Source organism: Rhinoderma darwinii, chromosome 3 (assembly GCF_050947455.1).
Source record: "Rhinoderma darwinii isolate aRhiDar2 chromosome 3, aRhiDar2.hap1, whole genome shotgun sequence".
Lineage (NCBI taxonomy): Eukaryota > Metazoa > Chordata > Amphibia > Anura > Rhinodermatidae > Rhinoderma > Rhinoderma darwinii.
In genome coordinates this window covers 135,835,711-135,849,380 of record NC_134689.1, presented here as the reverse complement: position 1 = coordinate 135,849,380, position 13,670 = coordinate 135,835,711, and the positions used below count along the sequence as shown (strand labels likewise).

General features: G+C 40.1%; 1 long non-coding RNA gene across 2 annotated transcripts in view; it reads left to right on the top strand.

Moving 5' to 3' along the window:
• Positions 1-8,517, top strand: part of LOC142751105 (uncharacterized) — an 80,968-nt gene extending 72,451 nt beyond the window's left edge. For both annotated transcript variants that reach the window (XR_012882708.1, XR_012882709.1), the window contains exon 3: positions 7,342-8,517. This is a non-coding gene — a long non-coding RNA (uncharacterized LOC142751105). The remainder of the gene's footprint in view (positions 1-7,341) is intronic.
• The last annotated feature ends 5,153 nt before the right edge of the window (positions 8,518-13,670 follow it).

Here is a 13,670-nt window from a genome sequence, read left to right as displayed (position 1 = left end):
TTAACTTTAAAATAAGTGGCCAGGTCTTCAGCACCGAGACCTGTGATTGGCGTCTGCACTTTAGGACTAAGGAGGGAGTGAAAAGTATCAAAGAGGCGTTTTAGATTATTAGATAGTGTGGAGATGAGAGAGGTGAAATAGACTTGTTCGGCTCCGTGAAGGGCAGAGTTGTATGTTCTCAGCATAAATTTGTAATGGAGGAAATCTGCATCCAAATGTGATTTTCTCCACAGTCGTTCAGCACATCTCAAGCACCGCTGAAGAAAGCGGGATTGAGGCGTGTGCCAGAGTTGTAGTCGTCTTTGTCGAGTGGTTCGGAGTGTAGGGGGGGGGGGCTGCTTCATCCAATGCATTCTTGAGAATGTTATTGTAAAGTTTGGCAGCCAGATTGGGACAGGAGAAAGAAGAGATAGGGGACTGTAGACTGTCTAGGAGTTTGAGTGTTAATGGCATGTAGATTTCTGTATGTCTGATACGTAGGGATGACCTGAGAAGGCAGAGAATATTTGATAGTAAAGGAGAGAAGGTTGTGGTCAGAAAGCAGGAGAGGAGAGTTAATAAAGTCAGAAACTGAGCAGAGACGGAAGAAGACCAGGTCAAGTGAATGCCAGTCCTCATGTGTAGGAGAGTTAGTAAGTTGTGACAGACCTAGGGACGAGGTTAAAGATAGAAACTGGGAGGCAGATGAGGTGATTGGGTTATCAATGGGGAAGTTGAAGTCACCCATGATGAGAGTGGGTGTTTCAGAGGATAGAAATGGAAGCCAGGCAGCAAAATGATCCAGGAATTGGCAGGGTGAGCCCGGGGGCGGTAGACAACTGCCACTCGGAGGGAAAAAGGGTGAAAGAGTCTGAGGGTGTGGACTTCAAGAGAGGGAAATGTGAGTGAGGGGACTGGAGGAATGACCTGGAAAGTGCAGTGTGGGGAAAGAAGTATACCTACTCCTCCACCCTGCCTGTTCTCAGGTCTGGGGGCATGAGAGAAGTGGAGACCACAATAAGATAGAGCAGCAGGGGAAGCAGTGTCAGACAGGTGTAGCCATGTTTCTGTAAGAGCCAGGAGGTTGAGAGAGTTAGAAAGGAATAAGTCATTAATAAAGTTGAGTGGGATGAGATGGGTTAAGTTGACTGAAGAAAGGGAATAGTGCATGGGAGCTGTACATGGGCGAGGCAAGGAGGGACTGATTTGTACTGTTTTTTGCCCAGGCCTAAATGGGCGATAGGATTGTAAACCAAAAGCAGCTATAATGATGAGAGTGGTAGTGAACATGTTTGTTTGTTAACAGATAGAATATTGAATCTAATAATTAGAATGTCTGCTAGTTTGTTTAGTTTTGCAGCTTACCTGTCACTTTCCAACTGCCATGTATAACTGCCATGACACTTTGACAGTATGACACTTAGACAGAGATGACTTCTGCCTTCGTTCCCCCCTGCCTTCCCCATATGCTACATCTAAATTTATAGGGGAGTAGATTCTCAGATCTAGGCCTAATTAAGCTCGTTCAGCTATTAATCAAATCGACTAGACACATGAGGTGAGAAGCTATGCAGAGATAAACAAACAGACTAGCTGGTCTGGATGATCATAAAACTTGAGGAGGATCAAACACTTTGACAAAAGTTAGAGATAACATTAGACTATATAGGAAGACAGGAAAGCAGAGTACCATAAAATAAACGTTTCAGCTTTTTATAATAATAATAATAATAATAATCTTTATTTATATAGCGCCAACATATTACGCAGCACTTTACAATTTAGAGGGAACATGAAACAAACAATATCAGACATTACATAGTGACAAAGTTCATTTACAATTCAAACCTGGGGAGTGAGGACCCTGCTCGCAAGAGCTTACAATCTATGAGGACATAAGGGAGACACAAAGTGTAACAGTGTTTGTTCTGCACAATAGTCCGGCCATTTTTATACACATGCGGTGGTAACATAAAGCTGCATGAGCCGGTCACCAGCCACTATCCGTGTATGACGGACATGAAGAGAAGGAGTGTGAGGGAATCTTATTCTGATGACTAATCTAAATGGAGGGCCATGGAAAGGAGTCAGATTAGGGAATGTTATAGGCCTGTCTAAATAGATGTGTTTTCAGGGCACGTTTAAAACTGTGGATATTGGGAATTAATCTGATTGTCTGGGGTAGCACATTCCAGAGGACGGGTGCAGCAGGGATGTAGTTCATGCAGGAATTAAATGAAATGGATACGTGTAACGTGTACGCCGGGGGCTTTCCCGGTATATATGTTAAACGAACGCTTCAAACACAGTGTATACACACCGTAAGCCTATCATGTTTGGATACAGCTGCGTAGCAGAACTGTATCAAATGTATTCTCTATATGTTTTTTATGTGCACTAATCATTGTACTAACTATTTGACATAATCGCATAAATATCTATGATTATTATTTATTGTTATGCAATTTTGTCAAATAATAATTAGCACAATATATGGTTTTTAATAGTATGCAAGTTAAAATTGTACAGCTCATACTGTAAATATACAGTATACATGTACAGTATGCCCTGAATAACTTTAGCAGCTGCCTCTCATCATGTGAAAGCTCAACTTCTGCCACCGCCGGTTCCTGCCAGATGACCTGGCTACTAGGCAGTTTGTACTGTATGAGCAGTGCAACAACGAATATGCCCACTCAAAAGAGCAGATGTCCGAGCAGTAAAGTTTTTCACGAGTTCACATGTGTAGAGATTATGCAAGCAAATGTCCAATTAGTCGTATAGGTGAGAAGGGAAACTCCTATATAGGAAAGAAAGATTGCCAGGCAAAGTTCTGCTTCTTGGTAGATTATGGTCACGAAAAAGTACATATTGCTTTCACCTTTTGAATTTTCTAAAACTCATTTTGGAAAAATCTCGCTCTTTCTTAAATAGATCTCAAGCTTGATAAAGGCTCTTAATGGGACAAAACCTTGCTTTGATGTTTTGGCTTTGTGAATAAAAGAGAATCTTGATTTGAAGCGCTTCACTTATTTGATATTTTTTACTCAGCTTATAAAATATAGACTGAACACAGTAACTGCCAAATAATGATTCAGAAGGAATTATGCTTTATTCTTTAGATAGGTTTTAGCAGCAATATAGTGGAAATTAAAAACATAGGAGGTCAAAGAGACCGTTGTCTTTGTGGATTTTAACTTATGTCTCCCAGTTTATATGTCTCTGTTAAAGTAACAATAAGTAAAATAAATATAATCATTTAAAAAAAACTATTACCATGAAAAGTTCTTTTTGTGTTATTTCAACGCAATCAACAACGGATAACCAAGAAATAAAGCTATACATATACAATAGCATACATTGAATCGAAAACCTAGTAATACGACATCCTTACATGGACCAATGTTTAGATAGCCTGGAAGTGCCATGTGCCATTTAAACATTTATTTATCTCTTTATTTTTATCATTATTTTGCATAATTTCTATTGGACAATACCTGTTGAATATATAAACAATTTGGGGCAACGTACATCATAAAACATGGAAACAATTTGTCGTTGACAAGCTGTAATATGCTTTATAGATTATTTAGTAAAAATCACTCATACAAATCTTATAGAAATAAACGGATGTTCTACAATTGAGACGATTAGCTGGTAGAAACGGTTTTAAGTTACACTTTAATAACCCTATTATGTTACAGACAATATCAAAACTTAGCTGTGCAAGGAGGGTTTCCACATTAAGTCAATGTGCTTTTAATGGCCAATCAAATAAAGTTTAGACATAGGCAAAATTCTGGCAAATAAATTAGTCTTGTTATCTCGTGTTACTCTGTATATAGTTTATTCATACATTTATTCCATTTGTGCTGTTTGGGGCATTATACGGATATTGCTCAGTTCCATACTTTTTAATGACAGACAACTGACTAACTTGTTTAACTAACGCTCTGTCCACATGGTATTTGAGAATTCTGTTGGAGGTATACCTAGGGAGCATTTCCTGACATTAGCATAAGACCTAGGCGTGGCATATTGACCTTATTGTAACAAAAATGTATATCTTGTGGTAAACATATACTTACAGTATGCATAGTCTACTACGCTATTCCATACAGTGAAGGAAAGGTATGCCAATGCATACAGGCCCAGCGTATGCCAAAAGCACACTCTTTTGGAATATGCCGGGTCAACGGGGCCCTATAGATACATTCAGTGTATTCGTTGGTTCCCTTTCCGGCACATACTCCAGATGTAGTGGTAAAACGTAAGGTGAACACAACCTAATGAACTTGGAAAAACCCATCCCATGTATGCAACCAATTCTTCCTTTCCAGAAGCAAACACAGTTCCTGAGTTTTCTAAGAATATACATTACCATTTATATACCAATACTGCCTCCATATTTGTTATATTGATATATTTTAACATTTGGCATTCTTTTTATTTTGCTCTTGCTTTATCAATTCTTATTCACTCAGTTACCATCTATTAATAGTGTTTTGTTTTTTTTAAGCCTGCCATATTCTCTTCTCCCTCTCTTTTCTTAAACAGAGAGTAGATAATGTTGTATGGTGAAAGCCGGCTGGGCATTAGTGATCTTGAACCGCGGACTGATGAACGACTTGCAATTTTCTAGGTAGTCTGGTTAGATTGTCGTGACAATGAATTTATTATGGTGATAAAATGCCAATTAAGTGTAGAGAGACTTCTGCATTTGTCTGTGACTAGGTGAAATAAGTGAATATTGATGACAACAGAACTAGCATGATGAAGGGGTTTGTTCAACCCAGACACGTGTGCCTTTCTAAATAAAGGATTTTCTACTCTTCATGAGCCTCGTCCACCTTCGGCAGCACCCAGTGAATCAGTTTGCAGACGAACAATTGGCCCCCCACTTTTCCACATGGTGGAGCAGTTGACACATTTCCATACTTTCATGCTTTCTCCACAGTTGAACCTTCCTTATTGCAGATCAGAGGAGTTCATCCCTTAAGTGTTCTCAATAATACCCTTTGTTGTCTCCTGGTACACCATGGTCCACATTTACAAAAATGTATTATTAGTTTTTTTGGCATAAAAACTGCGCCAGAAAAAGTAGCAAATGATAACTCTACAAACTTACTGTAAAATGTGCAACTTTTCCCGTTTGTATGGTTTAGGCCACATTTTAAGGAACGTTTAGGGTAAAACAACGACCGAAATCATCCCCCATTGATTTCAATGGGAGGTAGGGGCGTTTTTTTTACAGGGTGACTATTGGCGGGAAAAAAAAGCGGCATGTCCTTTCTTGCTGCGGTTTGCCTCTGACTTACCATTGAATTAATGTAAGGCAGAAAAAACACGCGCCGCTCGTTTGAGCGATTTTCACAGCGTATTTTGCCCGCAGACTTCGCATTAGATTCAATGGCCGTGGGTGAAAAACGCTGCGAAAAAAAATGCAGAAAAATACGTGAAGGCAGTTTAAACTCTGCATCAAAATTCCAGGAGAAATTCTGAGGCTAATTTTTTACCTGCAAAAAATTGTGTGTGAACAGGGCCTAAAATGGAGCGAATTTTGGTAAAAATCTTTGCTGCCTCATTACAAGTGTAGATTTGATTTTCTGTCAGAGTTCAAATTATGCCACATTTTGCTCTCCAACAACTCCCTTTACTTAGGCTCGCATAAGATACGCCATACTTAGTAAATGTGGGCCATGTGCTTTTTCTTCCTTCTAGTACAATAGAAGTATGGCATTATACAATAACGGCACATACCCATTGGTGCCGATCTGTTGCTTATTATAGCAGACTTTTCAAACATATACTATACGAACAAAAGTATTGGGACACCTACAGACGCTTTTAGGACATCCCATTCTAAATCCATTTACACTAAAATGGAGTTGGTACCCCCTTTGCAGCTAAAACAGTTTCCACTCTTCTGGAAGATTTTGGAGTGTGTCTGTGGGAATTTTTGCCCATTCTTCCAGAAGAGCATGTGTGAGGGCTGATATTAATGTTGGACGAGATAGCTTGGCTTGCAATCTTCGTTCTAATTCATCCCAAAGGTGTTTGACGAGGTTGAGGTCAGGACTCTGTGCGGGCTAGTCAAGTTCTTCCACACCAAACTCACCTAACAATGCCTTTATGAACCTTGCTTTGTGCACTAGGCCAGTCATGCTGGAACAGAAAAGGACCTTCCAGAAACTGGTCCCATAAAGTTCGAAGCATACAATTGTCCAACATGTTTTGGTCTGCTGAAGCATTAAAATTTTCCTCTGCTCGAACTAAGGGGCCTAGGCCAACCCCTGAAAACCAACCCCATAGCAAAATCCCTCCTCCACCAAACTTTACAGGGCAAAGATTTTGTGCAGATGTTAATGCCAGAAGAAGAGGTTCTGTCGTTCCTAAACACCTCCGCTTTGCTAGAATACCACTGACAGTTAATCGCAGAATATCTAGGATTGACGACATTTCCCAAATGGACTTGCTGCAACGGTGGCATCCTATTACTGTACCACACTCTAATTCAGTGAGCTCTTTAGTACGACCCATTCTTTCACAAATGTTTATAAGGGCAGACTGCATGGCTAGGTGATTTTATACACCTGTGGCAATGGGACTCAATGAAACACCTGAATTAAACAATTAAGAGGTGTGTCCCAATACTTTTATCAATATAGTGTAGCAACGACTATATCCGAGCAACAGCCAAAAATATGCAACATATGAGTTGATCGAGTTTTTGACAAGCAGAGTCTAAGATCACATGTCCATGGTCAGCTTTAGTTTCCCTCATTGACACATTCTTATACACAACTTTATTAACCCCCTTCATAATTTTTTTTTCCATCAACCTCTCTTTTTCATTGTTTGGCTTCTTTTACTCATTTATCCCACCCTGCCTTCTTTCTGTTTGCTTTTTTTTTTCTACTTATTCTCCTACTCACGTCTTAGTAGAGGCCCAATTAAACAAAGAGCTTGTGCTCATTTTATTGGTGCATATGTAAATGATTTATTGTGTACACAACAGGGTGTAGTGGAATGACTCGTCCAGTTTGCAAATATTATGGAGTTCTTTATAACGTTTGTAAGAATGTTGTGTTTATTTTAGCATAAGTCCAACAATTTCTAGAAGTTTTAGCAATACATTAAATAATTTGTAGAGCTTGTCAAGCATATTAGACATTCTGGCTGCAATGATTCATGAAAAGTGAAGATAAAGCACATTTGACACAAGGGATAATTTTCCTCATAATAATGAGAATAACTTCCCCCCACAAAAAAACAAAACAAAAAATACATCACTACCCCACAAAGAAATAAATCATGATGAATGGTTATAGTGTAAAATTGATGCTATTTTGCCTTATCTAGGTCTCCAGCAATACAACAGAGCTCTTCTGGACATGATTGGGGTAGGAAGTGATTCAGACATTGAGGAGGAAAACGAATTGATGACTACATGTTGAAGAAGAGAAAAATAAAAACTATTCAGACCCTGGAGAGGAGAAACTTCAGTTTTAGCATCTCGAATGGTCCAGTATATTGTGTAGCATACTTCTAAGATGGAGCTTTCAGCATAAAATTCTTTGCGTATAACCAGACCTTATCTACCAGAATACTTGGCTCTAACCACAGAACACTGTACATTCTTATTGAACTCAACCCATATTTTAGACTTCTATGGACCTAAAAAATGTCTGGAACCTGAGATTACACTGGTAAAGTAAATGGAAGGACAATTAACCAATAGAATATCTGGCCAATTGTCCTGGCTATCTTTGGCATATGAATGATGGAATCTTTCAAGACCCTGGTACAAAGTAGGCCATCTTAGAGGAATGGTGAACAATGACCCAGATCGGGGTAAACCCTTGAGCTTCAGGTGGATACAGATATATTATTACACGGTTCTGTAGGAGTGGGTAACATTTGGAGAAGTACCAAGAAAGCCTGTCCGGAAGGTTTGAATGGGCACATGTGGTACAGGAGACAAAATATTTGATATTTAGTTTCTAATAATTCCACCAATAAGGATGGGAAAATATATTAGAAGCACATCTTACTCTTGAATGACATTAAAGAAGTGTGGACCCAGAAAAGTACTCTCTGTCATAGGGCAGTACATCTAGAAAGATTTTCTGGAGAAATGTTGGTTGCAGCGAAGATGTAACGTGGACTGATAATATAAGCAAGATTATCAGGGTAAAAGTCAGAAGGGTCAAAGAATAAATTAATTTAAAAAAAAGTACAGAACTGGTACGACCCTCTTTAGTGATTTCAGTAGACAATGTCCATGTACATCAAGGGGTGGGAAAATGTATTAGTTTCGCAGTTGCATTTTGAAGTAAATAGCTCTTAATGAGATAAAATAAGACACATACACATCACATTGTGTGGTTCAAATAGATAAAAAGAACCGCCAGAACTTGTACAAATAGATGGTTCCAGTGGGGGCCAAGATAATAAGTTAGGATGACTCAATATAGGTCTGAAAAATAAATTACATATAACGTAAGAAATGCACAATATACCGTACATACAGTTTTTAAAACTTGACAATTCATAAGACATTTTGGTAACGATCGAGTCACATTTTCTAAAAACACAATCGATAATAAAAACATTAATAAGAATTAATCGGGAATAAGATTAAGTTGTTGTGGCAACAGGATGCCGGCGCATAAGCCTGAAAAGGAAAGGTAGGTTGCCATAGGCAAAGGTGCCCACGCATGAGTACTGGAAACAGTAATGTCATTGAGGCTATGGCAGGGGGACGCCTGGGCAATCTTGTGATAATGCGCATGCTTACTGTGGACAGTGTTCAAGACAGAAATGGTATGCTTATACAATAGTCATTTGTATAGCAAAATATGGGAAGTAAGCATACACTATATGGACAAAAGTATTGAGGCACCTACATATTATGACATCACATTCTAAATCCATAGGCATTAATATGTAGTTGGTCCTCCCTTTGCTGCTAAAACAGTTTATACTCTTCTAAGAAGGCTTTCTACAAGATTCTGGAGCTTGTCTGTTGGAATTTTTGCCCATTTATCCAGAAAAAGTGAGATCAGACAAGGATGTTAAACAAGAGGTCTTGGCTCGCAATATCCGTTCTAGTTCTTCCCAAGGTTGAGGTCAGGGCTCTATGCAGACCAGTCAAGTTCTTCCACACCAAACTCACCCAACATGCCTTTATGGACCTCGCTTTGTGCACTGGGGACAGTCACGCTGGAACAGAAAAGGACCTTTCCCAAACTGACTCTGCCCTCTCTCTCCTTGCCTGAGCGGTGTTGTCTTCCCATGTTAGTTTTTGCAAATGATCCCTTAGTTGTTCCTGTATCCTGCTCCCCGTATCCATTTGTTCCTTAGCTGAAGTCTAGTGTTTGTTCCATCTGCCACATCCAGTGTCTTTTCCCACGTCCAGTGTCATCTGCCACGAATCATCTGTGCCAAAGCGTCTGCCACTACTCGTGTGTGCTACGCCACGTGTCTCCTACTCCGAGCATCTGTCAAATCATCTATCCAGGTAGTCTCACCCTAGAGACGGTTATTGACTATCGTTTGGCCAGCCGCTACTCTGCTACGGTGGAGCGGCTTAGTGGATACACATACCCCACAGGCCTGACAGCCAGAAGAGGTTTGGAACTCAGTCAACAGAGTGTTAGCGACTCTTATGAACAATGCACCTCTGCACTCGGCCACTCAAGTAAGGGGCATGATACGATATATCAAATACAGGTATAATATACTAGACAAAAATTATAGTTCATTAAATAGTACAAGGGAATACAATAAGACAGACAAATCAATTCTATATGTTCCCTAGAGATTTATTTAACCCTATCCCGACATTTGACTTAACTGTACATCATGGCCAGGAAGGAGCAGTATGGAGCGGGCTCACAGGCTGAGCCCTTTCCATACTCAGCGGGTGACAGCTTTAACGGCCGTGATCGGATAGAACTCTGATCTCAGATGTTTACCTACTTAGATGCTGCGGTTATTAGTGACTCCGGCATCTAAGGTCTTAGAAAGATGGAGGCCCTCAGTCATTTCCACCCCCACTCCACAAGCGCATGCCGGGTGTCCTGATTGTTTTCATGGCTGCCTGGGAAGTCTGCCATTTTTGTTCTACATTTAAGCCCTTAAAGAGGCTCTGTCACCACATTATAAGTGGCCTATCTCGTACATAATGTGATCGTCACTGTAATGTAGATTACAGCAGTGGCTTTTATTTAGACAATCTATTTTCACCAAGTTATGACCTATTTTAGCTCTATGCAAATGATTTTCTTAATAGACAACTGGGCGTGTTTTTACTTTTCACCAAGTGGGCGTCGTAAAGAGAAGTGTATGAGTGTAGAAGTGTATACAGTTCTCTCCATTCATTTACTTTGCACATAGTGATCCTGCATTACTGACGTTACTGAAGCGTCTTGAGAATTAATAGACATCACCTCCAGCCAGGACGCGATGTCTATTCACAATCCCGACACTTCGGTAACGTTTGTGTGTGACTTACTCACACAGCACATCGGGATCACGCTGTGCTGTCATTTACAGCGAGATCTTGCGAGATTACGCTTGCTGTGCTGTAAGTCCCACACAAACGTTACCGAAGTGTCGGGATTGTGAATACACATCCCGTCCTAGTTGCGATGTCTATTCACTGTCAGGACACTTCAGTAACGTTAATGTGTGTGCATGTGACTGCACATAGTGAACAACACCACTATGTGCAGTGTAAATGAATGGAGAGAAGTGTATGACGCTGGTTGGTCAAAATAAAAAACATGCCCAGTTGTCTATTGAGAAAGTCAGTAGTATAAAGCTAAAATAGGTCATAACTTGGTGAAAATAGATTGTTTTTCTAAATAAAAAAACACTGCTGTGATCTACATTACAGCGCCGATCACATTATGTACAAGATAGGACACTTATAATGTGGTGACAGCGCCTCTTTAATAGAAGATGGTAAAAATAAAAATTCACTGCAGTATATCGGTATTACAGTGTATTGTACCAATTATCAAATGATCGCTTGTTCCTTAGGGGAACTAAAAATAATTAAAAACACTGCTTAAGTTTTTGGTAATGTACAAAACAAAATATTAACAGTTAAAAAAACAAAAAACACATGGTTACTATTGTAAAAATATAAAAAACAATGCAATTGCTGTTTTTTGGTCACCTTAGCTCCTCAAAAAAGTGGCAAAGTGATCAAAACGTCATAGATACCCAGAAATTGTACCAATAAAAACTACAGCTCGACCCACAAAAAATAAGCCCTCACACCACTCCAATGACGGAAAAATAAGAGCGTTATGGCTTTAAGAATATGGCAACACAAAACATTTTTTTTTTTAACAAATTGTTTTTTCTTTGCGATTAGTACATCATTAAAAACTGAACTCCTCAACATTGAAATCGCAACACCAAGAAGGGCAAGTCTTAAGGTTATGCAAATCGAGGAAGTAGCAGGTGTCTGCAAATGATCGAATTTTCAAGCACCTAGCTCCAATCTATTGCATGCAGGAGGGGCATAAAAGCCAGAAAGAAAGCAAAGTTTTTTTATTCACATGAAACCTCAAAAATAGGATCAAGTGGTGTGGGATGATTGTGCGATGCCTCCTGTTTGTCGACATGCCATCGCCACTTGTCGCAAACTGAATGGGACAGAATCCTTGAACTGAGAGACCTTGGTTTATCACTCTGGCAGATCGTTACGCACCTAGCACGAGACGTCAGCACTGTTCAATGTTGCGTGTCCCGGAGGTTGAGAGAACAATAACGAATGAGAACGACAGCAAGAGGTGCGCAGATGCAAACCTCTGCATGGAAGGTTCGACTGATTGGAAGAATGGCGCGTAGTGATCCATTCTGTACTGCAGGTGAAATTAGACGTCACATCTCAAGCCTAGGGTGGCAACTAGTGTCGACACAAACCATCAGAAGCAGTTTGCACGACATTGTCAGACATCCAGCTACAGGCGTTCCATTGACCACCTGCCACGACTCTCAAAGGCTATCGTGGTGCACAGCGAAATGGCAATGGAGATCTATCCTTTTCAGCGATGGGTCCTGCTTTTGTCTAGGATGCAACGATAGCTGGAGATTGGTCTGTAGACCACTTGGGCAACGCCATGAAGAGGCCTTCACAAGGGAACGTCACACCATTCATACTCCCGGATTATGGTGTGGGGTAGCATAATGCACTGTAGCCAGACCACTCTAGTCTTCATTTCAGGTACACTAACAGCTCGCATTACATTGATTTGGTCGTGGAACCAGTGGTACAGCCATTTCTCCAAAGTGTACATTTTTCAACAGGACAGTGCCAGGCCGCATGTTGCTTGTGCTACTGTGAGCAGCCTGTATGTCCTAAACGTGCTGCCGTGGCCTGCAGCGTCTCCGGACTTGTCTCAAATCTAGCACATCTGCTACATCATTGGTCGACAATTGCAAATGGAACGGCAAGCAGCCAATCCTGATGATTTGCGTGTCCAAGTGCATCAAGTGTGGCATAACATTCCTCCGACAACCATTAATAACTTCATTGATAGTATGCCAAGGCGTGTAAGTACGTGTATTTCTGCGCGTGGTACTCATACTTGATACTGAATAAATTACAATGTTTGGAATATTTTCCTTCTAAAAATAATCACTGGTCATCAGCCAAAAATTGGTACTATAGACCCCGTGGCAAAAATTAATAACTGGAATAGGGTATCCACTAATATTGATAAATACCTTTTATTGAGTATACTTTAAAATCAACAGAAATGGTGACTTAAAAAAAGTTCACATATAAATGAATGAATGAATGAATGAGGTCCCTAGTCCATGGGATATGCTCGTATTTACGATTACCCCATGGAGGGTGTGTTTAGAAGCAGAAAGCTTAAAAAAAAAAAAGGTTATTAAGCACCGTTCAAGTCATTCAGGGCTTGCTCATTTTACACTAATACTCTATATCAGATATTTATTTTGGTATTTTGTTAACATATAGATGCTAGTGACATGAGAGACTGTTGTGTTAGAGTATTATCAGTTAGTCATTTGGTTCAGCTCCTATATTCATCAGTCCCACACCCACATTTACCCTGCATTCAAGGAATCACAGCATGGAATGTATGTGGCATGGAAGGCTGTTGTATTAAAGTACTAACAGTTAGTCATTTATTATAACTCCTATTTCCATCAGTCCTACAGCCACATTAACCGGGTTTTCAGGGATTCACAGCATGAAAAATATGTACTTGGCAGATAAGACTGATTTATTGGAGCATTATTAGCTAGTCGTTTGCATCAGTCCTCCAGGCACATTAACCCTGCATTCACGGAATCACAGCATGGAGGACATACAGGTGGCATGAGAAGCTGCTGTATTGGAGTACTACAAGTTAGTCATTCAGGGTATTTCCTATTTACAGCAGTCTCACAACCTCAATAACCCTGCATTCAGGGAGTCACAGCATGGAGGATATACAGGTGGCATGAGAAGCTGCTGTATTGGAGTACTACAAGTTAGTCATTCAGTGTATTTCCTATTTCCAGCAGTCTCACACCCTCAATAACCCTGCATTCAGGGAGTCACAGCATGGAGGATATACAGGTGGCATGAGAAGCTGCTGTATTGGAGTACTACAAGTTAGTAATTCAGTGTATTTCCTATTTCCAGCAGTCTCACAGTC